Source organism: Bombus vancouverensis, chromosome 11 (genome assembly GCF_051014615.1).
Source record: "Bombus vancouverensis nearcticus chromosome 11, iyBomVanc1_principal, whole genome shotgun sequence".
NCBI classification, from domain to species: domain Eukaryota; kingdom Metazoa; phylum Arthropoda; class Insecta; order Hymenoptera; family Apidae; genus Bombus; species Bombus vancouverensis.
The window spans coordinates 110,750-125,385 of NC_134921.1; the positions used below are offsets into that span (position 1 = coordinate 110,750).

General features: G+C 43.0%; 1 protein-coding gene across 1 annotated transcript in view; it reads right to left on the minus strand.

Annotated features, from left to right (window-relative positions):
- The window catches only part of LOC143303324 (omega-amidase NIT2-A-like), a 298,294-nt gene that overhangs the window by 15,440 nt on the left and 268,218 nt on the right, over positions 1-14,636 (minus strand). The window lies entirely within an intron of this gene.

Genomic DNA, 14,636 nt, shown 5'->3' on the forward strand with positions numbered 1-14,636 from the left:
CGTGAAACGAATCTTCATTTGGATTACACATTGCCGTTGTGCAATAGGGAAGACATTGACTAGTGCAACTGCGATTATTATAGAATCGGACAAGTAACCGTGGTAATTAGATACTCGAGAAATTAATGACAATGATCCTAAGTGCAATAACGAATCCGCGGTCAACGGAATAGTGGATGTACGGGCTCACAAAATCTAAGTCGGATGCGTAATATTCACTGGTCGTAAAGGGTTACTTCTTTCATCAGTGAGATCGCGAGCGAGAATGCCTTTCCCGTCCCGATGATGCCACAGAGGAAAACTATAATGAGGTGTGTCTAAGGACACGAGATCATCGGATTCGTCGAGAAAAGCCTTCGTCCAGAAAGTAAGGGAAATTGGCGTTGCTGCTAATTGGTCAATCTCCATATCGGTGGTTAGAAAAAGATGCTAGGCGCCCTCAAGGGAAAGTTGCTAGTGGGAGACGCCGCTCGTTGAAAAATAGGTCTCCCCTATTTTCCCGTAGTTGGGACAAAGACTGTTTGTCTGTTTGAAGGACTTTAGTTGACTAAATCTTAAGATTTATAACGGGCCCTCGAGCTAGCCGAACATGTACTGCGGAGACGCATCGACATCTGGCAATCATCTTACTCGAAGAATAGCGTCTGCGTGCGGCGAGCCACGGGACAGAAACCGTTGGAATGTTTACTGTCGCGTGTCGCCACGAATATTTCTTTTAAGGAGAGCTATAGAATTACTCCATACCTTTGTTAGACAAAGCGTTCATCCCGTAACCGCGGCTACGTTCGGCGACTGACTGTCGCCTCGAGCCCAAGCTCATTATCACAACTCTCGAACAATTACAATCGGATTGAATAACTACAATTGTTCAATTACAGACTCCGGTGTTCTTTCATCTCCGACATATATATATGTCGAGTCAAGTTCCGAGTCTGGGCCCGAGTCGTCCTCGTGGCGGGGGCTTGGGACAGGTAAGGATTCCTCACTGAAGCTATCCATGTTTTCTTTTACACTGAAGTTATTTTTATTGACACACACGAAATTGTTACAGAGTTGACACAAACTCACAATGACCACATACTCGCGACGCTAGTGACAATGGTCTTAGGTTCGATAACGAGTCCGCGGACAACGGGACGGTAGTCGTACGCACTCGCAAAAATCTAAGTCGGATTCTGTGTTGATATTCACTGACCGTAAGGCGTTAATCTCTTTTTGTCGGTGAGGTCGCAAGAGAGAATGACTTTCCGTCCCGGTGATACCCCAGAGGAAAACCATGACGGGGTGTGTCTAAGGACACGAGATCATCGGATTCGTCGGGGACATCCTACGTTCGGAAAGTAAGGGAAATTGACGTTGCTGCTAATTGGCCAATCTCCATATCGGTAGTTAGAAAAGGATGCTAGCCGCCCTTGAGGGAGGGTTGCTAGTGGGAGACGTCGTTCGTGGAAAAATAGGTCTCTCCTGTCTTCCCGTAACTGGGACAAAGACTGTGTATCTGTTGAAGGATTTATGTAACTAGATATTAGTGTTTATGACGGTCCTCGGGCTAGCCGATCACGTACTGTGGAGACGCGTCGACATCTGGTAAACATCCTGCCCGGAGAATAGGATCTGCGTGTGGCGAGCTACGGGACAGAAACCGTTGGAATGTTTACTGCCATGTGCCGCTACAAATCTTTCTTTTAAGGATAGCTATAGGATTACTTAATGCCTTTGTTAGATGGAGAGTTCGTCCCGTTGACCGCGGCTACGTTCGGCGACTAATTGTCGCCTTGAGTCCAAGCTCATTGTCACAAGTCTCAAACAAATACAATTGATTAGAATGACGGCAAATCGTTTAGTTACAACTGTAGATTTTAATTACAATGTTTTTATGGATTTTCCCGAGGTTTCAGAGGGAAGGCACCGGTGTCCTCTTATCTCCGACATATATATGTCGGAGATGAAAGAACACCGGAGCCTTTGGAATTTTGGATAATCCCGCAACATTGTAACCTAGAGTCTACTATAGCTGTAATTGAACAATTGTAGTTATTCAACCCGATTGTAATTGTTCGAGAGTCGTGATAATGAGCTTGGGCTCGAGGCGACAGTCAGTCGCCGAACGTAGCCGCGGTCACGGGAAGAACGTTTTGCCTAACAAGGTATGGAGTAATTCTATAGCTCTTCTTAAAAGAAATATTCGGGGCGACGCGCGACAGTAAACATTCCAACGGTTTCTGTCCCGTGGCTCGCTACGTGCAGACCCTATTCTTCGAGTAAGATGATTGCCAGATGTCGATGCGTCTCCGCAGTACATGTCCGGCTAGCCCGAGAGCCCGTTATAAATCTTAAGGTTTAGTTAACTAAAGTCCTTCAAACAGACAAACAGTCTTTGTCCCAACTACGGGAAGATAGGGGAGACATATTTTTCAACGAGTGGCGTCTCCCACTAGCAACTTTCCCTCGAGGGCGGCTAACATCCTTTTCTAACCACCGATATGGAGATTGACCAATTAGCAACGCCAATTTCCCTTACTTTCTGAACAAAGGCTTTTCTCGACGAATCCGATGATCTCGTGTCCTTAGACACACCCCATTATAGTTTTCCTCTGTGGCATGATCGGGACGGGAAAGACATTCTTTCTCGCGATCTCATTGATGAAAGGAGTAACTCTTTACGACCAGTGAATATTACGCGTCCGACTTAGATTTTGTGAGTACGTTCATCTATCATCCCGTCGACCGCGGATTCGTTATTGAACCTAGGATCATTGTCATTAGTTTCTCGAGCACCTAACTACCGCGGTTACTTGTCCGGTTCTATAATAATCGTATTTGCACTAGTCAATGTCTTCTCCATTGCATAACGACAACGTGTAACCCAAACGAAGATTCGTTTCACGCCCCTAACCCTAATTCTAATGTCCGCTCCGACATATATATATATGTCGGGGTTGCATTGAGGATCAGGTTGGGGGCGTTCGGCGAGTTGCCCTGAGGGGCAGCCATCGTTGCGATATTACGCAAACACCGTTTATTAACGCAAATATCGAGAGTACAGAACCGGCGATCAACCCGGGGTTAGATGCTCGCGGTACTGATGACGATGGTCTCCGGTTCGGTTACGAATACGCGGCCGACGGGGTGATAGATATGCTTAGTAGAACTCAAACGTGCACTGCTCCTGATCGTAAGACGCTCCGTGCTTCCTCGCTCAGATCTCTAGCAAGAATGCCCCAGTGCCCGTCCCGAGGATGCCCGACCCCCGTGTCTCCATCGGTCGCTTTTGGAACCAACCTGCCTGTCCATTAGGAAACTCTTAATTGCCGGAAGTGACCTAGGTTTTATGGCGGGTCCTCGGGCTAGCGGTACTCGTGTCGCGCAAGTGCCTCAACTTTGGGTATTCATTGTCTGAGGGGCCCGTTGGAATGTTTTACTGCCCGATACTTCCTGTACTGGAGGTCATACTGTCGCTCTATACCTTTGCTAGACAAAGCGCCCGTCCCGTCGACCGCGGTTACGTTGGGCGACGGGCCGTCGCCCCGAGCCAAAGCTCACCATCACCAGTCTCGAACGATTACAATCGGATTAGCTAACTGTCATCGTTTGACTACAGCTATAGTAGACCCTGGAGTACACTGTTGCTGGACTATTCCAAGTTCTAGGTGTTCCGGTGTTCTTCCCTCTCCGACATATATATATGTCGGGTCACGATTCGAATTTTGGGCGCCCGACGACTCTTCATGTGGACTAGCCATCGTTTCACAAAGCCGAGATTTTATTTACACGTATATACAGGTCTATCACTAAGCTTAACAAATAATAAGTACAACTAATAATAAGTCTAACAAACACTAAGCCTAATGAATAATACGATCTACGAATAATTAAATTAAATAATACTATTAGCAATGTTTGAGTTCAAACGAATCCACGGTCACCGGGATAACTCCTTACTAAGCGAAACTAACTTAGACGCAAATGCGATCGTCGAAAATGCTCGATGTATCACTCTCCAAGGCAATCGCAAGAATGCCAGCCTCGTGGAGATTTTTCTCCCTGTACGATTGCATTTTGTTTTCTATACCCGTTTGGAAGCATCGAGAAGGTTCCAAACGCCGTTGCTAGGCACACTCGTTGGAAGCATCGAGAAAGTTCCAAACGCCGTTGCTAGGCAGTTTCTGCCTGGAGTTTTGGTTACTAAATACAATGTATGTCCCATTGCATCGGCACCTCCGAGGCAACATCACACGTGGCTCGGCCCGCTCTCGAGGCCGCATGCCGCCACAACCACATTTCTCGGAAAACACATACAACCACTCCAGACCTCCGTTAGATAAAACATCCATCCCGTGACCGTGGCTACGTTCAGCGACCGATTGTCACCTCGAACCCAATCTCGCTTATTACAAATCTTAAACAATTACAACTATAATAAAATCTAGGCTAAGGTACTAGAGGATGTTCCCAAAATTTCCAAGGAAGGGCTTCGGCTTTCCTTTCATCTCCGACACGGCCATCCTGACTATCACACGTCCTCGGGTGTACCTTCGTTAACAAAACAAAAGGAAACAAGATTAGTGTCATTGTGATTAGCATTCAAAGTGCCAGTTGCATTCTGCGTGCTTTCAGTCGGGTCGTAATGACATGACGGACCATTCTCGATTTCACACCCAAATGGGTCTCATCCTTCGAATCGCACATACTCTCAAAGTTCGTTACATAACCAGCTTCGTAACACGATCGCTGTCAACACTAGACCGCCTCCAGCCTCGTGACATTGTCACTGTCGGTACTAGACCAGCTCCAGCTTCGTGACATCGTCGCTGTCGGTACTAGATCAGCTCCAAATCCGTGACATTGTCGCTGTCGGTACTAGACCAGCTCCAACCTCGTGACATTGTCGCTATCGGTACTAAACCAGCTCCAACCTCGTGACATTGTCGCTGTCGGTACTAAACCGGCTCCCAGCTTCGTGACATCGTCGCTGTCGGTACTAAACCGGCTCCCAGCTTCGTGACATCGTCACTCCCAGTGCCTGACCGCACTGAACTCCGTCCCATGGCCGCACCTGGGCTCATATAATTCTACGATCCTCTGGGATCGGGGTACTCACATCGCCATGGTCACTGTTCTCGTCATCACAACAGACATCCAACTCCGCAGGAATGCGACTATCCGGCATTTTCCTTAACCTGTCATGACTGTACTTGTATGACCTTTTCCCATCCAGTGTTTTCAAGGTATATCGGTCTCCTTCCAGGACCTCCGATATCACAAACGGACCCCTGAATTTTGGATCCAATTTTGTCTGGTTCCTTTCTTCATTTTGGCGTAGTACCAAATCACCAGGATTAAACCTAACTACTTTAGCTTTGGTTTTATCGAATCTCTCTTTGTCATACCTAGCACTAGTTTCCATCTCTTTTATTGCCTGTTGTCTTACACTGGAGATATCTATTTCTTTTTCCTCGATGTTATCAGGTAGTAATAAGTCATACGGTCTTGCTGCTCTACCAATCAATAACTCTAAAGGACTCGATTTGGTTACGCGGTTGATGGTGCAATTCAAAGCCAATTGCATCTCCCCGATCGCGTCTTGCCATGAACGCCCGGTCGTTTCTACCGTTGTGAACATATTTTTTAACGTGCTCATAACACGTTCTACTTGCCCATTGGCCCTACTTGCACCGGTCGCGATCAAATGAACTTTGATTTGTTTGCTTGCACAGAATTCTTGAAATTCCCGGCCCGTGAAACATCTACCCTGATCTGCTATTATCCGACAGGGACTACCGAACAAAAACACGGCGGACTTAAGTGCCTTGATAACGCTGAGCGAATCCAATTTGCGTGTGTGATATAAGTGCACGAATTTCGTAAAGGCATCGATCAAGACGACGACATACTCTTTCGAGTCATTCTTGCCACTCAGCTTGCCCGTTATGTCCATATGCACCGTATGCCACGGTATGCCGGTCTTAGGTATAGGATGCAGTTCAGCCTGTATTTTACCTGAACTAGCCTTCGAAACTCTACAAGCATGGCAGTTCTCGACAAACTTGCGAACATACTTCGCCATTCCCTCGAACCAATAATACTCATAGAGCTTCTCGAGCGTTTTATCCCATCCTAAGTGCATAATTGACTGATGCACATGGTTGATGACGGACCATCTAAAACCTCTCGGAACAATGGGTAAGCAAAGGGTTCTGCCCTTTCGTTGTACTTTACGGTAAAGTGTACCGGATCGCAGTTCGTAGGTATTCGCGATATCTTCCGCGAGCTCTTCGTTCTGTAATTTATTAACGATTTCGGAGATTTGCGGATCGCGACGTTGTTCCGCTAATAGCCAGTCTTCGGAGATCTCGGCCAGATTAATCTCTTTCTCTGCGACCTTGTCTATCATACGGCGATTCAAGTCTACGGGGTTTCGCGAAAAGAAATCTACGTGGGCCATTCGTTTACCCTCTCGATACATGATGTCAAAATCGAATGTTTGCAAATAAGCCCACCACCTATAAACCCGGTCGTTTAAGTTTACTTTGTTGCTGGAGGCTTTCAAAGAATTACAGTCCGTAACTACTAAGAATTTCCGTCCATGTAAGTAGTGTCGGAAATGCTTAACGGCGCTTACTACTGCTAGTGTCTCCAGTTCGTACGAATGATACCTAGATTCCGCGGGACTGGTCCTTTTACTATAATATTCGATGACTCTGTTTTCCTTTTCGACTCTATGCATTAAAATAGCTCCATACCCCTCCGAACTAGCGTCGGTATGTAGCTCTATGGGACGATTGGGATCAAATATCATTAACACCGGCGCGTCGGTCAGAACGGAAATTATCTGTTGTCTTATCTTTTCGTGCCTGTCCGTCCAAGTTATGTGCTTGTTACTAGAAGTGAGTGCGTACAAGGGTTTCATCACTTGCGAAAATTTAGGAATAAATTTTCGGAAGTAAGAGGCCAAACCTATAAACTGCCTAAGCTGTGTGACGGTCGACGGTGCAGGTAAAGAATTCAAAGCTTGTATTTTTCCCGGGTTTGGACGAACTTCTCCGTTACGAATTACATATCCCAAATAAAGTACCGACGTCTTCAGAAAAGAACATTTAGCGAAATTGAAAGAAAATCCGGCGTTTACGAGAGTGTTTAGTACAGTGTGCAACCTTTCTAGAGCTTGATCTATTGAGTCGGCGATTATTAGAACGTCGTCCAAATAAACAACGACATACGAATAAGCGAGGTCGCCTAAGGCCTTGAAAATGGCTCTCTGGAAAACGGCTGGTGCATTTTTCAACCCAAACGGCATCGTCACGTATTCGTATTGACCGTCGGGGGTAACGAACGCAGTATATTCCGTCGAGTTAGGGTGAATGGGAATCTGGTGAAATCCGCTAGCCATGTCCAGGCTAATGAAGTATCTCGCACTCTGCAATCTCGCGATTTGGTCAGCAATAAGGGGTAAGGGATACCGATCCGCGACCGTATTTTTATTCAGCGCTCGAAAGTCTACGCACAATCTGTCTGAGCCGTCCTTCTTCTTCACGAGTATTATAGGGCTCGCGAACGGCGAATTACTAGGTTTTACAATTTGCGCTTTAATTAATTCGTCTATCCTCTCGCGTACTATTCTTCGCTCTTCCACGCTAAGCCTGTAAGGGCTTCTCTGCACGGTGACGTTGGGATCGATTAGCCGTATTTCCAACTGGCCCGTACTGACGCGAGTACGCGGGAAACCCGTAATGAATGATTCTTTAAATTTTTCGAGAACAGAGATTAATCGATCTTTATAGTTACCGACCACATCAGTGTCAACCTCGTTAATGTTGACCGCATCTTCCGCGACTTTACCACAAGCGTTAACGACCTTTGTTTTACAAATAACGAGGCTATCTTGCGCGATATTTACGTCGAATCCCTGGCTCAAAATCTCGCGACCAATCATGATGTCGTATTTTAGGTAATCGTCAGCAAGGACATGAAAAACTATCTCCAATGTAAGATCGTTAATACGAACAGTGGACAAAAGCTGAAGTGTACTCTTAATACAAGTATTCCCGATCCCCCGCATCACTACCACATCGGTTATTCTTTTACCCGAAAATTTCGAGGCTAGGGACTCTTTGATTAACGAACACTCGGCCCCAGAATCAAAGTAAAATGGATACGACTCACCCAGATGGCTTAATCTACCAGCCGGAGCTTCTACTACACAGGAGTCGATCCGGCGTTCGTCAATGGAATCGTAGTTTCTTTTCCGCGATGATGGGCAATTAGGCGCGATATGTCCCTCCTCGTGGCATTTGAAGCAGGTCACCTTCGACGATGCGGCTGGTCGTTTTTCCTTCGGGTTTCGTATATCCTGCTCCTTCCCCGTTTGTGTTTGCAGGCGACACTCCGTTCTCCTATGTCCGTGAGCACCACAGCGGTAGCACTTAATCCGAGGAACTGATAGCCTGCTGCGTTTAGCTTCAGGTTCCGTTAGTGAATTTCTTGGCGAAAATGTCGGCTGATCGTTGTAAGGGAGAATCCTCATTTCATCATGAAATTGGTCCTCCGTCCTGATATTATTCGCGAGCGTTAGTCGCCGAAAGCGTCGATCTTGTGAACTCAGCATATAAAGGGCGAGGGCATTGATCACTTCGGGCATCGTTAGATCTTGCAACTTCATCTGCAGCATGGAGCGGAGGCGACTACCGTACGCTCCCGGAGATTCAGTCTCCGACGGTCGTTCTCTGGATATCCTTATTAACGCCGAAGCGGCTGTCTCTCTGCCACCAAAACGCGAAAGAAATTGTTCCTTAAACGTTGGCCAGGTAAGCTTTCCACCGCGCACCATTTGTGAAAGCCAATGCGCAGCAGAACCCCTTAGGGCGCGATTTAGAGCGGAAAGTAACGCACTCTCTTGCATCGGGTGGTCTTTCAAAATCAGATCAGCATGAGAGCACCACGCGGATGGATCGGCGCCCGCGCCTTCGGGGTCAAAACGTGGTAACGTTGCATCCTTAGATTCCGTACTCGGTCGTTGCTCCCCCGGTTTGTGCGCTAGCGTCTGAATTAACTCGCGCATAAGGTCCATTTGCTCTTGTAGCACTTTAAACGGTTCTGATCCCACTTCTGATGTCGGATCACGACCCTTCATGTGGACTAGCCATCGTTTCACAAAGCCGAGATTTTATTTACACGTATATACAGGTCTATCACTAAGCTTAACAAATAATAAGTACAACTAATAATAAGTCTAACAAACACTAAGCCTAATGAATAATACGATCTACGAATAATTAAATTAAATAATACTATTAGCAATGTTTGAGTTCAAACGAATCCACGGTCACCGGGATAACTCCTTACTAAGCGAAACTAACTTAGACGCAAATGCGATCGTCGAAAATGCTCGATGTATCACTCTCCAAGGCAATCGCAAGAATGCCAGCCTCGTGGAGATTTTTCTCCCTGTACGATTGCATTTTGTTTTCTATACCCGTTTGGAAGCATCGAGAAGGTTCCAAACGCCGTTGCTAGGCACACTCGTTGGAAGCATCGAGAAAGTTCCAAACGCCGTTGCTAGGCAGTTTCCGCCTGGAGTTTTGATTACTAAATACAATGTATGTCCCATTGCATCGGCACCTCCGAGGCAACATCACACGTGGCTCGGCCCGCTCTCGAGGCCGCATGCCGCCACAACCACATTTCTCGGAAAACACATACAACCACTCCAGACCTCCGTTAGATAAAACATCCATCCCGTGACCGTGACTACGTTCAGCGACCGATTGTCACCTCGAACCCAATCTCGCTTATTACAAATCTTAAACAATTACAACTATAATAAAATCTAGGCTAAGGTACTAGAGGATGTTCCCAAAATTTCCAAGGAAGGGCTTCGGCTTTCCTTTCATCTCCGACATATATATATATATATATACATTTTAAATGTTAAGGTTATCTATTTTATGTTTGTTAAATATATTTAATTTTATATTTCCCCCCTTTTTTTTAATTAATAATATATCTATATATATATTTTTTTACATTTGTATTTGACAGTGTAGTTGCGCATAGAATTTATTAAAGAAAAATGTTAACAATGTGTTTTCATGATTTGTTTCTCGCGCCTGACTTCCATTAATCCCTAATATTCCTGTCGCCATGACGCGCGTTAGTTGTTCCGATGCGCACGTGTAAATCTAACATGGCTGCTCATAAATGTTATCAGTAAAGTTATAGTGGCGGGTCTTTAGTTTTGTTTGATATCGAAGTAATTTTCCGTCTGTCGCTCGTTTTTCCTTATTCTACCGCAATTAGAACATTTATTTATTAATATTGTTTAAAGTGACAATAGTATTGTTCGTGTGAATATACATATATATATATATTTATGTTGTGTGTCATTTTAATATGACTAATGTTTTGTAATTCTTCGATAGCGTTATTTATTGTTTTGAGTAGTTTATTTTATAGAGTGTTCGATAATATAAAACATACGCACACACACACACATATATATATATATGTCGGGTTTTCATTAGAATTAGGGTTAGGGGCGTGAAACGAATCTTCGTTTGGGTTACACGTTGTCGTTATGCAATGGAGAAGACATTGACTAGTGCAAATACGATTATTATAGAACCGGACAAGTAACCGCGGTAGTTAGGTGCTCGAGAAACTAATGACAATGATCCTAGGTTCAATAACGAATCCGCGGCCAACGGGATGACAACCGAACGTTCACACAAAGTCTGAAAATAATCACTGATCGCGAAGGCGTTACTCCTTGATCGATCAGATCGCGAGCGAGAGAATGCCCTTCCTGTCCCGATGATGCCACAGAGGAAAACTATAATAGGGTGTGTCTAAGGACACGAGATCATCGGATTCGTCGAGAAAAGCCTTCGTTCAGAAAGTAAGGGAAATTGGCGTTGCTGCTAATTGGTCAATCTCCATATCGGTGGTTAGAAAAGGATGTTAGCCGCCCTCGAGGGAAAGCTGCTAGTGGGAGACGCCACTAGTTGAAAAATATGTCTCCCCTATCTTCCCGTAGTTGGGACAAAGACTGTTTGTCTGTTTGAAGGACTTTAGTTAACTAAACCTTAAGATTTATAACGGGCTCTCGGGCTAGCCGAACATGTGCTGCGGAGACGCATCGACATCTGGCAATCATCTTACTCGAAGAATAGGGTCTGCACGTGGCGAGCCACGGGACAGAAACCGTTAGAATGTTTATTGTCTCGTGTCGCCACGAATATTTCTTTTAAGGAGAGCTATAGAATTACTCCATACCTTTGTTAGACAAAGCGTTCATCCCGTGACCGCGGCTACGTTCGGCGACTGACTGTTGCCTCGAGCCCAAGCTCATTATCACGACTCTCGAACAATTACAATCGGGTTGAATAACTACAATTGTTCAATTACAGCTATAGTAGACTCTAGGTTACAATGTTGCGGGATTATCCAAAATTCCAAAGGCTCCGGTGTTCTTTCATCTCCGACATATACGTATTCATATGCATATTTCTTCTGGCAGTGTAGTATTCATACGAAATTTATTTATTTATTATCATACGATATTTATTTTATATTAACTTCATTTAATAAGATAGAACACGCACACGCACACGTATATATGTATATATTTCTGGCAATGTGATTTTCATTTAGATTCCTTAGCGATATAATGTTGTGTATTTGAGGTTATGTGTCAATCATTTGATTTCATATATACATATATATCTTGTATTGTGGCAACATAGTATTGAAGGTTTTGTTTCTAGATTATTGTGTGTTTAATGTGTGTTTACATACTTGTGTTTGATAATAGAATTCCTCAAGTCGTTGCGGTGTTAATTATTTTGAGCGTTTGGCCTATCGATAGGTTGTCGCTTAGTCCCAAGTGTTGCGTTGTGTGTTCTATTTCTTTTGTAGATTATTAGTAGTGGTTTAGTTTAGAATATAGATTATTTATATATTTATGTAGAGACATGCATGTTTCGTAATGTAGTTCTTATTTTATAACTCTTTACCGGAATGTAGGCTGGTTTTAAGTATGTATCTTAGATTACTAATTTGATTTAATAATGTAGAATGCGCACACATTAGTAGTAATTTAGTTTAGAATATAGATTATATATATTTATATATAGACATGCATGTTTCGTAATGTAGTTCTTATTTTATAACTCTTTACCAGAATGTAGGCTAGTTTTAAGTATGTATCTTAGATTACTGTTTGATAGAATGCGCACACATATATATATGTTTCTGACAATGTAACTTTTATTTCTTTAATAATACAATATTGTATGTTTTATGTATTCGTTAGACTATTAGTTTTTGACTTCATATATACTTATATTTCATAAATTGATAATATTGTATTTGTTGCATAGTATTGGAAGTACTGTCTCTAATATTTACTAGTTTATTACATGTCTGGCATATATGTTTATACTTATATGCAACTCTCCAAGTTGATTGATTAAAATATATTTATATATACATGTATTCCTGGCGTTTCAATTATTTCCCCTTTTGTAGTTATTCTTATTTCCTGGTTTATTTGTTTGGTTCGTAACTCGTTCAATCCATTAGCTGGTTCTATTTATTTTATTTTATACTGGTTGGATTTATATTATATTGAACCACAAGTTTTCAAATTGCAAGTCGGTTATTGGTAGGTTTATTTAGAGTTGTGTGTATATGTGTTTTGTTTATTGGTTGGATCTATTAGTCGCCCTCGTTTTGTTAATCCTTCCTTTAGTTTCGTAGCGCCGTGTGTTCGTTTGTGCATTCAAATCCTTATTCGCGCGTTTTGTATAGAATGGTTTTCTTGTTCTTGTTACGGCGCGTGCGGAGCGCGGGACGTGACACCCCCGCCCTTGGAGTTCAAATTTCCAAAGGAAATTTGACTGATGGTGTCTCTGAGTTCGCTCAAGGCGGACGTAGATGTCGTTGGTTGTTGAGTGACTACCGGTGTTATCGATATCCCTTGAGGTTGTGATGTTTGATCATCGATATTTCGTCTTCCTTTGAGATATAGTAGCAGGTGGGTGACTGAGCCGCATATTGCTCCTAATAGGGCGATTCCACATCCGTAAGTTTCACGTAACTGGTATCCGTATATGGCTATATCTATTATCGTCTTGATTAATTTAAACATTACGAGTATTCCAAATATTGCTGCACTGACAGTTCCAAATTCCATGAAACCAGTCCATAAGCTTGATACGGTATTTTTCGCTATTGTCCTTAATGTGTTTTCGTCCATCATTCCCAGGATGTTTACTGTTCCAGGGACGATTGTTTTTCCTGTCGCTCCTCTGGCCAATGTGTTCAAGACTGCAGATTTTTCTGCCGGGAACATGACGTGGTCCCGTAGTGCGTCGAGGTCTTTTTGGGTATATATTCCGCTCGTGGCCAACGACGATGGTGCTGAATATCGCGACGTTTGGCGCACGTCCGGGCGGAGTTCCTGTGGTGTGATACCGGAATGCATTCGACTATATGGACCGCTTCTCCTGTGATCAGAGCCATGTGTCCTGGGTTTTGGTTATGGTGTATGCAAATTCGTCGGGCGGTAAGTTTGCCAAGCTTAAAGCGTTCTCTATTAGTTTCTTCTGTGTGGTGCGTCTTTGTGTCGGTATATCATGGTATAATTATTAGAAATAAGAATAACCTTTTATTATTATTAATATATATATGTCGGGTTAACATTAAGATTTAAGGCGCGTAACGACTCTTCGTTTGAATTAGCCATTGTTTTACAAAACAGAGAATATATTTACACGAATAAACAAGGTTTTACAAATATTATGAATAATGAATTTTTATAAATGATATGATTGATTAACAAATGATAAATTAAATTATTAATTAGATTAAAGAATAATAAGTTTTATCGAACAATAAAAGAAACGAATAATATATCTTACGATTTACTAATTTAACGAATAATGAAAATTAACGATTGATAAATTTACAAATATTAAATTTAATTTACGCTATAAACAATGATCCGGGATTCAAACGAATCCACGGTCAACGGGAAAACTTTAAACAATTTTTATAACACAAAAAAATACGTTTGCCGAATCACTCGGAAAAAATTACTTGATGTATCACTTTCCAAGGCGATCACACGAATGCCTCTCTGATTAAAATCTTTTTCGTAATACGACTGCATTTGTTTGTTATATTCTCTGGAAACATCGAGAAGGTTCCAATCGTTGTTGCTAGGCAATATCTGTCAAAAGTTTGTTATATACTCCTTGGAAACATCGAGAAAGATCCAAACGCCGTTGCTAGGCAGTTTCTGTCTGGAGATTAATTCCTCATACAACGTGTGTCCCATTATATCGACATTTCTAAAGTACAATTCTATGTGATTTCTAGGGAGAACAATACAACCAATCCACACCTTCGTCAGGCAAAACGTTTATCCCGTGACCGTGGCTACGTTCAGCGACCAGTTGTCACCTCGAACCCACTTTCGCTTTTCACAAATGTCAAACAATTACAGATGACAATTACTTAATTACAGTTATGATAAAATCTGGGCTAAAGCATTAAAAGGCCTCCTCAAAATTGCATAGGGAAGGCTCCGGTTTTCATTTCATCTCCGACATATATATATATAGAAAAAGAAAATT